This window comes from Heteronotia binoei, chromosome 8 (assembly GCF_032191835.1).
Source record: "Heteronotia binoei isolate CCM8104 ecotype False Entrance Well chromosome 8, APGP_CSIRO_Hbin_v1, whole genome shotgun sequence".
Classification (NCBI taxonomy): domain Eukaryota; kingdom Metazoa; phylum Chordata; class Lepidosauria; order Squamata; family Gekkonidae; genus Heteronotia; species Heteronotia binoei.
In genome coordinates, this window is record NC_083230.1 from 125,002,135 (window position 1) to 125,018,751 (window position 16,617).

The window sequence follows — 16,617 nt, forward strand, 5'->3', positions numbered from 1 at the left end:
CAGGCAGGCCTTCAAGGTTCGCAGATGTCAGAAATAATTTGAAGAATCCTCACTCTGTTCTTTTATATTTGCTTCCTAAACCCACCTGTTCTGTAGATCCCAGCAGACAGCCGTGTTGGTCTGAAGCAATAGAACAAAGCAGTAGACAAGTGACACCTTTAAGACCAAGTAAGTTTTATTCCGAATGGAAGCTTTCGTATGCTGCGAGCAGACTTCATCAGACAAAAATGAAACGGCAAATAGCAGTTCTTAGTATAAGCGGGCAATGAGTTGGTATGTAGAATCATGGGAATATTTTTAGCAGATTAAAAGAATCACAAATCGGGGTCTGTGTTTGTTAGTTAGTGTTGTTAACTGGGCTGAAGCAACATTGGAGGGTGATAAAAAGCAGGTTGATGTCGTAGGTGTGAAGTGCCATAAATCTGGGTAACATTTTGGCTTTGTTAGTTTTGGGGATAGATAGATTAATAAATAAATTAGGAAGGAAGGAAGGAAGGAAGGAAGGAAGGAAGGAAGGAAGGAAGGAAGGAAGGAAGGAAGGAAGGAAGGAAGAAACTGCTGCTTGCCATTCCATTTTTGTCTGATGAAGTCTGCTTAGAGCATAGGAAAGCCTACATTCTGAACAAAACTTAATTGGTCCTAAAGGTGTACTTGTCTACTGCTTTGTTCCACCTGCTCTGTGAGACCTTTGGCATAAAATTTCGGTTCTCCTGTCTGATGAAAAGGAAGTGACTGAGGGCTTGTGGCAGGTGAAATTGCTCGCCTGCGTTTGGAATGGCTCCCAGATCCACGGGGCATAGAAAGCAGACTCTCTTCTTTTTACAGGGAAAAGCCGGCCTACCTGGGCCAATAGGACTGGACGGCACTCCAGGAAGTACCGGGCCCAAGGGCGAAAAGGTACTGGCTCTAAAATATCCTTTGATTCAGAAGTTACACACTCTCTCACACACAAGTAGGTCTTCAAAGTCTTCTTCAAACGGGAAGTGTGGTTCCATAATTCAGGAGCCGCTAGAGAAGATGCCTGTTCAGAAATGGCACAGTGAGGTAGTTTTACAGTGGGCGTTTTCGCACTGACCTTCAAGTGGCGCGACCACCCTCTTCACACCGGAGGATCTGCGCGGATTTCGCACAAGGAGCGCCGGCGCACCCAAAAGAGCCGGCGACTTCCGTTGCGAAACCCGCTCAAACGGAAACCGCCAAGAAGCAGGAAAACGTTTGAGCGGCTTTTGCGACGGAAGTCGCCGGCTCTTTTGGGTGCGCCGGCGCTTCTTGTGCGAAATCTGCGCAGATCCTCCGGTGTGAAGAGGGTGGTCGCGCCGCTTGAAGGTCAGTGCAAAAACGCCCAGTGTCATCCTAAGCAGAGTTAAGTTCTTCCAAATCCACTGAAGTCAACGGACTGAGAAGTGTATAACTCTGCTTAGAATGGCATGGTTAGACTTGGGACTTTATGGCCTTGTGTGGGGGGGCCACTCCCAAAGGTGATGTTCACCTGGTATAATCACATGGGAGTCGTGCTGTAGTTCTCTTTCATTGTCTGCCCTCCTTGAGGGAAAGAAGTCCAGTCCCAAGAGTTTCAGGACTACATGGCCTGATCCAGCAGGGCCCTTCTCAGGTTCTTAGGCTATATGTCAGCAGTGTTTTGTATCATGGCACCCTGCTTGCTTTTCAGGGTGAAGTTGGCGTTGGCATGCCAGGGCCTCCCGGCCTCAAGGGAGCAGAAGGAGAAAAGGTAGGTGTCGCCTTTGCCACGAGGCTTATGAAAGTGACACACAGGGAGTGCAGGGTTGCTAGGCTGCCACAGGAGGTGGAGCCAAAACCCAAAATGGCTGCCACAGGAGGTGGAGCCCAAACCCAAAATGGCTGCCCCAGGAGGTGGAGCCAAAACCCAAAATAACTGTCACAGGAGGTGGAGGTGTCTTTTGCTTTAGAAAAGCCCTGTCCATTGGTTCGCCTAACCTTGTGTTTCCTCCTGCAACTGGGAGCAGCTTTCTAGTGTCTCAGGTCCAAACTACACACTTTGATTTCCGTGGGATCGGCCATATTTACTCCTTCGACGTGTGTTCAGGGAGAGAAAGTTCTTTCCCAAAACCTGCTGCAAGGGCCGCCAGGGACTAAATCTAGGGCCTTCTTCCAACACACTGTCTCCCAAATGCCTTTTCCAGCATAACGGCTGGTCTAACCATTAGACAAATCAAGGCATTCACCTAAGGTGTCAAGTTCTGAGGGCCATCAAAATAGTGAGATCTGTTGACTGGAAAGGGAAGGCTGACGTTTAATTGGCTTCTAGAATTTCTGTAGCTGTTGGCTCTCATCTTCCGTAGCTGCTGCTACCCAAATTGTTTAATGGTGGAAAATGCGGGCATTCTCACATTTTCCGACTTGCTGGTGAGTAGATGACATTGCCGTCATGCAGGGGTGGGATTCTAGCAGCAGCTCCTTTGCATATTAGGCCACACCCCCTGATGTAGCCAATCCTCCAAGAGCTTGCAGGACTCTTACTAGTCAGGGGTGGAATTCTAGCAGCAGCTCCTTTGCATATTAGGCCACACCCCCTGATGTAGCCAGTCCTCCAAGAGCTTGCAGGACTCTTACTAGTCAGGGGTGGAATTCTAGCAGCAGCTCCTTTGCATCTTAGGCCACACCCCCTGATGTAGCCAATCCTCCAAGAGCTTGCAGGACTCTTACTAGTCAGGGGTGGAATTCTAGCAGCAGCTCCTTTGCATATTAGGCCACACCCCCTGAGGTAGCCAGTCCTCCAAGAGCTTGCAGGACTCTTACTAGTCAGGGGTGGAATTCTAGCAGCAGCTCCTTTGCATATTAGGCCACACCCCCTGATGTAGCCAGTCCTCCAAGAGCTTGCAGGACTCTTACAAGTCAGGGGTGGAATTCTAGCAGCAGCTCCTTTGCATATTAGGCCACACCCCCTGATGTAGCCAGTCCTCCAAGAGCTTGCAGGACTCTTACTAGTCAGGGGTGGAATTCTAGCAGCAGCTCCTTTGCATCTTAGGCCACACCCCCTGAGGTAGCCAATCCTCCAAGAGCTTGCAGGACTCTTACAAGTCAGGGGTGGAATTCTAGCAGCAGCTCCTTTGCATATTAGGCCACACCCCCTGAGGTAGCCAATCCTCCAAGAGCTTGCAGGACTCTTACAAGTCAGGGGTGGAATTCTAGCAGCAGCTCCTTTGCATATTAGGCCACACCCCCTGAGGTAGCCAATCCTCCAAGAGCTTGCAGGACTCTTACAAGTCAGGGGTGGAATTCTAGCAGCAGCTCCTTTGCATCTTAGGCCACACCCCCTGAGGTAGCCAATCCTCCAAGAGCTTGCAGGACTCTTACTAGTCAGGGGTGGAATTCTAGCAGCAGCTCCTTTGCATATTAGGCCACACCCCCTGAGGTAGCCAATCCTCCAAGAGCTTGCAGGACTCTTACAAGTCAGGGGTGGAATTCTAGCAGCAGCTCCTTTGCATCTTAGGCCACACCCCCTGAGGTAGCCAATCCTCCAAGAGCTTGCAGGACTCTTACTAGTCAGGGGTGGAATTCTAGCAGCAGCTCCTTTGCATATTAGGCCACACCCCCTGAGGTAGCCAATCCTCCAAGAGCTTGCAGGACTCTTACTAGTCAGGGGTGGAATTCTAGCAGCAGCTCCTTTGCATCTTAGGCCACACCCCCTGATGTAGCCAATCCTCCAAGAGCTTGCAGGACTCTTACAAGTCAGGGGTGGAATTCTAGCAGCAGCTCCTTTGCATATTAGGCCACACCCCCTGAGGTAGCCAATCCTCCAAGAGCTTGCAGGACTCTTACTAGTCAGGGGTGGAATTCTAGCAGCAGCTCCTTTGCATATTAGGCCACACCCCCTGAGGTAGCCAATCCTCCAAGAGCTTGCAGGACTCTTACTAGTCAGGGGTGGAATTCTAGCAGCAGCTCCTTTGCAAATTAGGCCACACCCCCTGATGCAGCCAGTCCTCCAAGAGCTTGCAGGACTCTTACAAGTCAGGGGTGGAATTCTAGCAGCAGCTCCTTTGCATATTAGGCCACACCCCCTGAGGTAGCCAATCCTCCAAGAGCTTGCAGGACTCTTACTAGTCAGGGGTGGAATTCTAGCAGCAGCTCCTTTGCATATTAGGCCACACCCCCTGAGGTAGCCAATCCTCCAAGAGCTTGCAGGACTCTTACTAGTCAGGGGTGGAATTCTAGCAGCAGCTCCTTTGCAAATTAGGCCACACCCCCTGATGCAGCCAGTCCTCCAAGAGCTTGCAGGACTCTTACAAGTCAGGGGTGGAATTCTAGCAGCAGCTCCTTTGCATCTTAGGCCACACCCCCTGAGGTAGCCAATCCTCCAAGAGCTTGCAGGACTCTTACTAGTCAGGGGTGGAATTCTAGCAGCAGCTCCTTTGCATATTAGGCCACACCCCCTGAGGTAGCCAATCCTCCAAGAGCTTGCAGGACTCTTACTAGTCAGGGGTGGAATTCTAGCAGCAGCTCCTTTGCAAATTAGGCCACACCCCCTGATGCAGCCAGTCCTCCAAGAGCTTGCAGGACTCTTACAAGTCAGGGGTGGAATTCTAGCAGCAGCTCCTTTGCATATTAGGCCACACCCCCTGAGGTAGCCAATCCTCCAAGAGCTTGCAGGACTCTTACTAGTCAGGGGTGGAATTCTAGCAGCAGCTCCTTTGCATATTAGGCCACACCCCCTGAGGTAGCCAATCCTCCAAGAGCTTGCAGGACTCTTACAAGTCAGGGGTGGAATTCTAGCAGCAGCTCCTTTGCATATTAGGCCACACCCCCTGATGCAGCCAGTCCTCCAAGAGCTTGCAGGACTCTTACAAGTCAGGGGTGGAATTCTAGCAGCAGCTCCTTTGCATCTTAGGCCACACCCCCTGAGGTAGCCAATCCTCCAAGAGCTTGCAGGACTCTTACTAGTCAGGGGTGGAATTCTAGCAGCAGCTCCTTTGCATATTAGGCCACACCCCCTGAGGTAGCCAATCCTCCAAGAGCTTGCAGGACTCTTACTAGTCAGGGGTGGAATTCTAGCAGCAGCTCCTTTGCATCTTAGGCCACACCCCCTGATGTAGCCAATCCTCCAAGAGCTTGCAGGACTCTTACAAGTCAAGGGTGGAATTCTAGCAGCAGCTCCTTTGCATCTTAGGCCACACCCCCTGAGGTAGCCAATCCTCCAAGAGCTTGCAGGACTCTTACTAGTCAGGGGTGGAATTCTAGCAGCAGCTCCTTTGCATATTAGGCCACACCCCCTGAGGTAGCCAATCCTCCAAGAGCTTGCAGGACTCTTACTAGTCAGGGGTGGAATTCTAGCAGCAGCTCCTTTGCAAATTAGGCCACACCCCCTGATGCAGCCAGTCCTCCAAGAGCTTGCAGGACTCTTACAAGTCAGGGGTGGAATTCTAGCAGCAGCTCCTTTGCATATTAGGCCACACCCCCTGAGGTAGCCAATCCTCCAAGAGCTTGCAGGACTCTTACTAGTCAGGGGTGGAATTCTAGCAGCAGCTCCTTTGCATATTAGGCCACACCCCCTGAGGTAGCCAATCCTCCAAGAGCTTGCAGGACTCTTACTAGTCAGGGGTGGAATTCTAGCAGCAGCTCCTTTGCAAATTAGGCCACACCCCCTGATGCAGCCAGTCCTCCAAGAGCTTGCAGGACTCTTACAAGTCAGGGGTGGAATTCTAGCAGCAGCTCCTTTGCATCTTAGGCCACACCCCCTGAGGTAGCCAATCCTCCAAGAGCTTGCAGGACTCTTACTAGTCAGGGGTGGAATTCTAGCAGCAGCTCCTTTGCATATTAGGCCACACCCCCTGAGGTAGCCAATCCTCCAAGAGCTTGCAGGACTCTTACTAGTCAGGGGTGGAATTCTAGCAGCAGCTCCTTTGCAAATTAGGCCACACCCCCTGATGCAGCCAGTCCTCCAAGAGCTTGCAGGACTCTTACAAGTCAGGGGTGGAATTCTAGCAGCAGCTCCTTTGCATCTTAGGCCACACCCCCTGAGGTAGCCAATCCTCCAAGAGCTTGCAGGACTCTTACTAGTCAGGGGTGGAATTCTAGCAGCAGCTCCTTTGCATATTAGGCCACACCCCCTGAGGTAGCCAATCCTCCAAGAGCTTGCAGGACTCTTACAAGTCAGGGGTGGAATTCTAGCAGCAGCTCCTTTGCATATTAGGCCACACCCCCTGATGCAGCCAGTCCTCCAAGAGCTTGCAGGACTCTTACAAGTCAGGGGTGGAATTCTAGCAGCAGCTCCTTTGCATCTTAGGCCACACCCCCTGAGGTAGCCAATCCTCCAAGAGCTTGCAGGACTCTTACTAGTCAGGGGTGGAATTCTAGCAGCAGCTCCTTTGCAAATTAGGCCACACCCCCTGATGCAGCCAGTCCTCCAAGAGCTTGCAGGACTCTTACTAGTCAGGGGTGGAATTCTAGCAGGAGCTCCTTTGCATCTTAGGCCACACCCCCTGATGCAGCCAATCCTCCAAGAGCTTGCAGGACTCTTACTAGTCAGGGGTGGAATTCTAGCAGCAGCTCCTTTGCATCTTAGGCCACACCCCCTGATGCAGCCAGTCCTCCAAGAGCTTGCAGGACTCTTACAAGTCAGGGGTGGAATTCTAGCAGCAGCTCCTTTGCATATTAGGCCACACCCCCTGATGCAGCCAGTCCTCCAAGAGCTTGCAGGACTCTTACTGGTCAGGGGTGGAATTCTAGCAGCAGCTCCTTTGCAAATTAGGCCACACCCCCTGATGCAGCCAGTCCTCCAAGAGCTTGCAGGACTCTTACTAGTCAGGGGTGGAATTCTAGCAGGAGCTCCTTTGCATCTTAGGCCACACCCCCTGATGCAGCCAATCCTCCAAGAGCTTGCAGGACTCTTACTAGTCAGGGGTGGAATTCTAGCAGCAGCTCCTTTGCAAATTAGGCCACACCCCCTGAGGTAGCCAATCCTCCAAGAGCTTGCAGGACTCTTACTAGTCAGGGGTGGAATTCTAGCAGCAGCTCCTTTGCATCTTAGGCCACACCTCCTGATGTAGCCAATCCTCCAAGAGCTTGCAGGACTCTTACTAGTCAGGGGTGGAATTCTAGCAGCAGCTCCTTTGCATCTTAGGCCACACCCCCTGATGTAGCCAATCCTCCAAGAGCTTGCAGGACTCTTACTAGTCAGGGGTGGAATTCTAGCAGCAGCTCCTTTGCAAATTAGGCCACACCCCCTGAGGTAGCCAATCCTCCAAGAGCTTGCAGGACTCTTACTAGTCAGGGGTAGAATTCTAGCAGCAGCTCCTTTGCAAATTAGGCCACACCCCCTGAGGTAGCCAATCCTCCAAGAGCTTGCAAGGCTCTGTTTTTGTCAGCTCTTGGAGGATTGGCTGCATCAGGAGTGTGTGGCCTAATATGCAAAGGAGCTGCTGCTAGAATCCCACCCCTGCCGTGATGAAATATTAGAGGGGCTTTGAAGAACTTAACTCTTATTTTTTCCACGTTGCTCATTTTGAATGCCTGGTGAGCAGGGCTTTTTTCCTGGGGGAACGTGGTGGGACAGAGTTCTGGAACCTCTTTGTAGAAACAAGATTGCCCAAAAACGTTTAAAAGTTTGTGAGGGGTACCCGTGTGTTTTTCCTTCGTTTCCCTCTTGAAAGTTCCGGCACCTCATTTTCCAGGGGGAAAAAAGCCTGGCCTGTAAGTAATCTGTGCATTCTAGAAGCCGAACATTTTTCTCTATTGAATGGGGGAACCAAAGTCATACTTGTCCTAGTGCACCGAAAAACCTAGCACTGACCTTGGCCCAAAGACGTTTTTATGCAGGCGCACCAAGCTGCCTTTGTGTACTTCTCGACTGTAGGTCAAAGATATGCAGCTAGTGTTTGGGCTGAAGAAGTGAGTAAATCTGGGAACAGTGAAAGGCTTCTGTTATGTGTCAACCAGACTTGAGCTTCCTTCTTTCTGCTTTCCAGGGGGCATTGGGACTTCCTGGATCCCAAGGGCAGAAGGTGAGTTTTCAGTGATGCTTGGTCAAACCTCAGTAGACCTTAGTAGCAAATCTATGTGCCTGATGGGATGCATGGCCAAAGAGTATCTTTCTGGAGCCAATCTACATAGCTCTGAGCATGTGTAGTGTCTGTGGCAGGGCTGCCAAACATGTCTGCAAATACGCGATTTTGTTATTAATTCTTTTGAAACGTTTCTGTCCCGCGGTGATTCATTGGTAATGTGATATTCCTGAGATGGCTAGAACACCTGAGGTAATAACATCTCTGTGTTTTTCCTTTCAGGGCGAACAAGGAGCGCCAGGTGGAGAAGGACCAGCTGGCTTGAGGGTAGGGATGCCGGCAGAAAGGTCACTGGAGCTAAGTTCACACATGCAGGGGAATGAAGGAGCAGAACTTTTTTGGGAGTAGGAAGCGCTGTGCCATTTCAGGCCACCAATTAGAACACAAGAGAAGCCATGTTGGATCAGGCCACGCCAATGGCCCACCCAGTCCAGGACTCTGTGTCACATAAGAACATAAGAGAAGCCATGTTGGATCAGGCCAATGGCCCATCCAGTCCAACACTCTGTGTCACAGAAGAACATAAGAGAAGCCATGTTGGATCAGGCCAGTGGCGCATCCAGTTCAACACTCTGTGTCACATAAGAACATAAGAGAAGTCATGTTGGATCAGGCCAATGGCCCATCCAGTCCAACACTCTGTGTCACATAAGAACATAAGAGAAGCCATGTTGGGTCAGGCCAATGGCCCACCCAGTCCAACACTCTGTGTCACACAGTGGCCAAATAAACCAGGTGCCATCAGGAGGTCAATCAGTGGGGCCAGCCCTTCCACTGTTGCCCCTCCGTCAAGCACCAAGAAGACATGACTGCCCCAGATGGAGAGTTCCATCAATACGCTCAGTAACTGATAGCCACTGATGAACCTCTTATGTTCGAAGGAAGGAAAATACAAGAAACTTTTCTCCTGAAAAGTTCGGGGTTTCAAGATTAATCCTATTGGATGAATGGAAAATAATAATAATATGTTTTATTGTTGTTGTTGTTTTTAAATTCAGGGTAAAAAAGGCCAAGATGGTGTCAAAGGAGAAAAGGTGAGATGATCTTAAGCTAGGGGAGGGAACACAAGAGACAACACAGGGATTAGGCTCAGTTCAGACAACACAGGGATTGATGATGTCACATAGACCATGAGGTTAGCCTGGGTTATCCAAGCCATGGCTGAAGATGCCCAGTTTCCAGTCCATGAGGTGTTCTAGACATCTTTATGCTTCTTCTTAATGGATGATGATGATGACGAGAGTTCGTTTTCTCTCCTTTGCAGGGAGAGAGTGGGGAGAAGGGACCGAAAGGTCTTTCAGGAATCGCGGTAAGATGGCAATACATGTGGGTTGAGGGTGGGGGGTGGTTGAGCCATTGTTTGAACTAGAGTTGCCAGGTCCAAGAAATATCTGGGGACTTTGGGGGTGGAGCCAGGAGACTTTGGGGGTGGAACCAGGCACAAGGGTTTGACGAGCAGAACTGAACTCCAAAGGGAGTTCTGGCGATCACGTTTAAAGGGGACGCACCCCTTTAAAACGCCTTCCCTCCATTGGAAATAATGGATAGGGGCACCTTCTTCTGGGGCTCATAGAATTGGACCCCCCGGTTCAATCGTTTTGAAACGTGGAGGGTATTTCGAGGAGAGGCACTGGATGCCATGCTGCAAATTTGGTGCCTCTCCCTCAAAAAAACAGCCCCTCCATATCCCCAGATACCCACAGATCAATTCCCCATAATTTCCTATGGGAATCAGCAGACATTTCCCTCCCCCACCCCACTTTCTGATGAACCTGAAGTCAGGGGAGGGCCTCCAAACTGGGAGATCCCCTGCCCCCACCTGGGAATTGACAACCCTATTGTGTTGACTTTGCAGTCTTCTGCAGACCTTCCAAATCCACAAATCCCACACTGCAAGGGCATGCTTCTGGTAACTTTGTCGGGGCTTCCTTTGAGGGTAGATCGGAAGAACCTAATTGTTTTGGTCTCTCTGCCTGACTTGTTCTCTGAGTACAAGGAAGGTTCTTTACTGAAAATGGGGTGAAAAGTGCGGTCAAGTCACAGCTGACTTATGATGACCCTGTAGGGTTTTCAAGGCGAGAGATGCTCAGAGGCAGTTTGCCGTTGCCTACCTTCTTGTCATGCCCCTGGTATTCTTTGGAAGTCTCTCATCCAAATACTAGCCAGGGCTGAGCCTGCTTTAGCTTCTGAGATCTGATGAGATTGGGCCAGCTTGGGTTATCCAAGCCATGGCCGAAGATGCCCAACTTACTTCTCCCAAGTATAAAAATGTTCCCTGTGATAAGAACATAAGAGAAGCCCTGTTGGATCAGGCCAGTGGCCCATCCAGTCCAACACTCTGTGTTACATAAGAACATAAGAGAGGCCATGTTGGATCAGGCCAGTGGCCCATCCAGTCCAACACTCTGTGTTACATAAGAACATAAGAGATGCCATGTTGAATCAGGCCAGTGGCCCATCCAGTCCAACACTCTGTGTTACATAAGAACATAAGAGATGCCATGTTGAATCAGGCCAGTGGCCCATCCAGTCCAACACTCTGTGTTACATAAGAACATAAGAGATGCCATGTTGAATCAGGCCAATGGCCCATCCAGTCCAACACTCTGTGTCACATAAGAACATAAGAGAAGCCATGTTAGATCAGGTCAGTGGCCCATCCAGTCCAACACTCTGTGTCACATAAGAACATAAGAGAAGCCATGTTAGATCAGGTCAGTGGCCCATCCAGTCCAACACTCTGTGTCACATAAGAACACAAGAGAAGCCATGTTGGATCAGGCCAATGGCCCATCCTGCCCAACACTCTGTGTCACATAAGAACATAAGAGAAGCCATGTTGGATCAGGCCAATGGCCCATCCAGTCCAACACTCTGTGTCACATAAGAACATAAGAGAAGCCATGTTGGATCAGGCCAATGGCCCATCCAGTCCAACACTCTGTATCACATAGTGGCCAAAAATTTATATATACCTCCTTTTATCCATTTTAACCCGACTGCTCAGCAATTTCATTGAATGCCCAGGAGTTCTTGTATTGTGAGAAAGGGAGAAAAGTACTTCTTTCTCTACCTTCTCCATCCCATGCATAATCTTGTAAACCTCTATCATGTCACCCCGCAGTCGACGTTTCTTCAAGCTAGAGCCCCAAGCGTTTTAACCTTTCTTCATAGGGAAAGTGTTCCAAACCTGTAATCATTCTAGTTGCCCTTTTCTGCACTTTTTCCAGTGCTATAACATCCTTTTTGAGGTGCGGTGACCAGAATTGCACACAGTATTCCAAGTGAGACCACACCATCAATTTATACAGGCGTATTATGCTGAACAACACATCCAGTTACCATGTCAGACTTCACAGGGAAGCCATTGAAATTCATAAACACAAACACAATTTCAACAGGAAGGAAGAGAGTTTAAAAATAAATAGGGCATGGCTTCCTATTCCGAAAAACACAAAATGCTCTTCGTCAGGGGTCGCCAACGGTAGCTCTCCAGATGTTTTTTGCCTACAACTCCCATCAGCCCCAGCCAGCATGGCCAATGGCTGGGGCTGATGGGAGTTGTAGGCAAAAAACATCTGGAGAGCTACCGTTGGCCACACCTGCTCTACATCTTACAACGTACCTACAAATAAGATTAGAATTTCAATAGCCAATCCATATACAAAAGAACCTCCTCAGGAAAGCTCCTCTACTACCATGTCACAGCCTGGGAAACTCCTACAAGATAATTACTCAGCCCCACCCCCACCTTCATGAGTAGATACAAACTACCTGCCTGCCATCTTCTTCTCACCTTGAGCCAGAGAGAACTCCAGTTTTCTGGGCTATATCTCTGAAAAGGCTAGTCACAGTTGCTGGCAAAACTTCAGGTTTCACAATGCCAAGACCACAGCCATGCAGCCCAGAAAAACTACAACGACTGATGAACTCCGGGTGTGAAAGCCTTCGACAACATATTGTTCCTTGTGATGGTTCCCCATTATCTTCTGCTGATGGGAGATGGAAGAAGACCTTCTATACAAGTGGATTATTTTTGAAAACGCATTTTCTGGCCCGCAACAGATTAACCAATGAATTGCAACTGTGTTTTAATTCTAATTGGTGGAAATTCTCGGGTGCTTTTCAGGGTCTTCCAGGGCCCGTTGGACCAAAAGGAGACCAAGTAAGTAAAAACAGAGGAACAGCTGGTCGCTCAGTGTAACAACAGCTGTACCATTTTCCAGGTCATGGCCTGGGGGGTGCTCAGACAAGTGAGTACTTCTCAGGGCTTTTTTTCAATAGAAAAAGTCCAGCAGGAACTCATTTGCATATCAGGCCACACCCCCGATGTCACCATTGTTTTACATAGGGCTTTTTGTAGAAAAAGCCCAGCAGGAATTCATTTGCATGTTAGGCTGCACCCCCTGAGACCAAGCCAGCCGTAACTGCGTTCCTGTGCGTTCCTGCTCAAAAGTTTTTTTTTATTATTTATGAGATAGTTTAATTTTGTTGATCTGTTTTATTTATTGTTATTGTAATGTCCTCAATGTTGTAAGCTGCCCCGAGGCCACTTTGTGGGACAGGGCGGGATATAAATTGCAAATTAAAAATAAATTTAAAAGCCCTGGTTCTTCCCGATACCCACCCCCCTAAATATTTCCACAGATAGAAAATCAGCATTGCCAGAGATAACTTCCCTCCTGTGAATAGGGATTTTTTCAAACAGAAGCATTAATGGGGTTCATGTGATGTAATGTTTCTCCATATGAAAAAACCCTATCCACATGGTATAGTCCAGGCACAGATTAACATAAGAACATAAGAGAAGCCATGTTGGATCAGGCCAGTGGCCCATGTACTCCAACACTCTGTCACATAGTGAACAAAACTCAGGGACCAACAGGAAGTTCACTGGCGGGGCCAGAATTCCGGAAGCCCTCCCACTGTGGCCTCTTGAGCACCAAAAAGACAAAACATCACTGCCCCGAGACACATGAACACAAGCAGGGGTGGAGTTCTATCAGGAACTCTTTTGCATATTAGCCCGCACACCCCGGATGTAGCCAATTCTCCAAGAGCTTACAAAGCTCTTTTTTTGTAAGCTCTTGGAGGATTTGCTAGATCATGGGGTGTGTGGCCTAATATCCAAAGGAGCTCCTGATAGAATTCCACCCCCGAACACAAGAGAAGGCATGTTGGATCCAGCCAATGGCCCATCCAGTCCAACACTCTGTGTCACATAAAAACATAAAAGAAGCCATGTTGGATTGGGCCAAGGGCCCATCCAGTCCAACACTCTGTGTCACATAAGAGAAGCCATGTTGGGTCAGGCCAATGGCCCATCCAGTCCAACACTCTGTGTCACATAAGAACATAAGAGAAGCCATGTTGGGTCAGGCCAAGGGCCCATCCAGTCCAACACTTTGTGTCACATAAGAACATAAGAGAAGCCATGTTGGATCAGGCCAATGGCCCACCCAGTCCAACACTCTGTGTCACATAAGAGAAGCCATGTTGGATCAAGCCAATGGCCCATCCAGTCCAACACTCTGTGTCACATAAGAACATAAGAGAAGCCATGTTGGATCAGGCCAGTGGCCCATCCAGTCCAACACTCTGTGTCACAGAAGAGCAGCCATGTTGGATCAGGCCAATGGTCCATCCAGTCCAACACTCTGTGTCACATAAGAGAAGCCATGTTGGATCAGGCCAATGGTTCATCCAGTCCAACACTCTGTGTCACATAAGAGAAGCCATGTTGGATCAGGCCAATGGTTTATCCAGTCCAACAGTCTGTGTCACATAAGAACATAAGAGAAGCCATGTTGGATCAGGCCAATGGCCCATCCAGTCCAACAGTCTGTGTCACACAGTGGCCAAAACTCTGAAGCTATCAGGAGGTCCTCCAGTGGGGCCAGAACTCCAGAAGACGAAAACAATACAAGATACAGAAGATTCAGGATTGGACCTCCTGACCCTATATTTAAAAAAAAAAACAGTTTCAAGCTACCACTGAGGATCTAGATGGGATAGGAGCAATGGCACTAAGGGGAGGGAGAGGCGTCACTGTTTCCCTTTGTAGTGTGCGATTCCCTCCTGCATCCAGGACTGGCCCTGCCACAAGGCAACTTCCTAGGGCGCTGGCCTTCTGGGGGCACCGCATTGGGTCCCTCCCATGTGACTTGGTGACGTTATCAGTGCAGAGGAGGGGCGCCAGAAGTTAGCTTTGCCAAAGAGTCCAGGGCCAGCCGTGCCTGCATCCAATCAGAGATTCTGATACTTTCGAGGGCTCTGCCTCCATGACTGCTGTTCAGCGACGGAGTTCTGGATTTATTTTATTAAAGGCTGACTATCAGCCTCTTATTCTGGGAATATAAAAGAATAAGGGAGTTGAGTTGGATAGCGTTGTGTAGCGACCAATGTTCCCTCTAAGCTGCAGAGTCTCGTGAGCAAGCGTTCTAGTTTGTGAGCGACTGGCATTCAAGTGGTGAGCTCCTGCATCAATTACTGCGCTCTGGGGTCCTCCTTCCGGAGCGAAGACAAAAATCTGTGAGCTGGCTCACGCTAACTCAGCTTAGAGGGCACACTGGCTGCCAAGAGGAGAGGCAGTATTCGTAAGCGTCAGTGATGTATTACTGTTGTTTCCTTGCCTCTCTGTGAGGCTGTCATAGGCCATTAAAGGTGGTGGTTTGCAGCCTAAAACAGTATTATTGTTGCTAACTGTGGTTTCCTTGCTTTTCCCCCCAGGGCATCCATGGCTTCCCCGGTGCTCCAGCAATGGGGGTAATTAATGAATTTCTGGTTGCTTGTTTTAAACAGCAAGTATTCACTCAAGGAAAGATGGCGCCTGTGAAGGGTGGAATCTTTTTTTTTTACACATGTCACATTATTGGGGATGAGTTTTTAATGGTTGAGCCCCATGGTGCAGAGTGGTAAAGCCGCAGTACCACAGTCCGAGCCAGTTTGGTGTAGAGGTTAAGTGTGCGGACTCTTACCTGGGAGAACCGGGTTTGATTCCCCACTCCTCCACTCGCAGCTGCTGGAATGGCCCTGGGTTAGCCACAGCTCTGACAGAGGGGCAGCTGCTGTTAGAGCCCTCTCGGCCCCACCCACCTCACTGGATGTCTGTTGTGGGGGGGAAGGTAAAGGAGATTGTGAGCTGCTCTGAGACTCTTCGGAGTGGAGGGCGGGATATAAATCCAATATCTTCATCTACCTCACAGGGTGTCTGTTGTGGGGGGGAAGGTAAAGGAGATTGTGAGCTGCTCTGAGACTCTTCGGAGTGGAGGGCGGGATATAAATCCAATATCTTCATCTGCCTCACAGGGTGCCTGTTGTGGGGGAGGAAGGGAAAGGAGATTGTGAGCCGCTCTGAGACTCTTCGGATTGGAGGGCGGGATATAAATCCAATATCTTCATCTACCTCACAGTGTGTCTGTTGTGGGGGGGAAGGTAAAGGAGATAGCGAGCCGCTCTGAGACTCTTTGGAGTGGAGGGTGGGATATAAATCCAATATCTTCTAACAGGCCACGGACCGGTACTGGTCTGTGGACCAGGGCTTGGGCACCCCTGATGTAGTTGATTGGGGAAGGCAAGGGCAAACCATGCTGTAACAAGTCTGCCATGAAAACGTCCTGATGCAACATCTCCCCAGAGTCGTAAATGACTGGTGCTCTTTTACCTTTTTTTTGTTCTTGATGGTTGAAGCTTGTTTCTCCTAATCCCCAGGTTGTGGGACCTCCGGGCAAGAAAGGCAGCAGGGTGAGTGTTGCAATGGCTTATGGGAGCAGGAAAGTCGTGGAAGGGCGTGAAGCGACAGGACTGGGGGATGAAGCTTCAAAAAGGGGTACATTATGAACGGAGACGGCTCCCTTCCTCCCCCGCTGCTCTATTGGGCCTCCTCGTGAAACTCTCAGTGGGGTGTAATGCCATAGGTCCCTCCAGGGGTGGAATTCTAGCAGGAACTCCTTCGCATATTAGGCCACACTCCCCTGATGTAACCAAGCCTCCAGGAGCTTACAAGGCTCTTTTTGGTAAGCTCTTGGAGGATTGGCTAAATCAGGGATGTGTGGCCTAATAAGCAAAGGAGCTTCTCCTAGAATCCCGACCCTGGCTCTAGGGCAGCAGAACTCCTCCTCTGGCTCGCGGAAAGCCACAATCTCCATCAACCAAAACAGCCACACTGGCATGAGGCCTACCCCTCAAAGAAGCCTACAGCTACTGTTCCCCTGGCAACGGCTGCTTCAAGGTGGAAAGCACCTGCCAGTCACAAGCTTAACTGTGTAATATCCTTGCCCGCGGGTCACGTGCCGCATTGGGGAACAGTTCTCAAAAGGGCCACGTAGGGTTGCCAAGTCCAATTCAAGAAATATCTGGGGACTTTGGGGGTGGAGCCAGGAGACTTTGGGGGTGGAGCCAGCAGACATTAGGGGTGGAGCCAAGATCAAGGCTGTGACAAGCATCATTGAACTCCAAAGGGAGTTCTGGACATCACATCTAAAGGGACGGCACACCTTTTCAATGCCTTCCTTCCATAGGAAATAATGAAGGGGCTTGTTTTAAACAGCAAGTATTCACTCAAGGGCTCTTTTGGGGC

General features: G+C 49.6%; 2 long non-coding RNA genes across 2 annotated transcripts; both read left to right on the forward strand.

The window, feature by feature from the left end:
- Positions 1–825: 825 nt before the first annotated feature.
- On the forward strand, positions 826–7,980 carry LOC132576229 (uncharacterized). Its single transcript, XR_009555746.1, has 3 exons — positions 826–897; positions 1,670–1,729; positions 7,944–7,980. It is a non-coding gene; the product is annotated as an uncharacterized LOC132576229 (long non-coding RNA).
- A 1,056-nt stretch (positions 7,981–9,036) lies between these two features.
- LOC132575935 (uncharacterized) lies at positions 9,037–15,783 on the forward strand. Its single transcript, XR_009555714.1, has 5 exons — positions 9,037–9,073; positions 9,304–9,348; positions 12,169–12,204; positions 14,769–14,804; positions 15,750–15,783. It is a non-coding gene; the product is annotated as an uncharacterized LOC132575935 (long non-coding RNA).
- Positions 15,784–16,617: the final 834 nt, after the last annotated feature.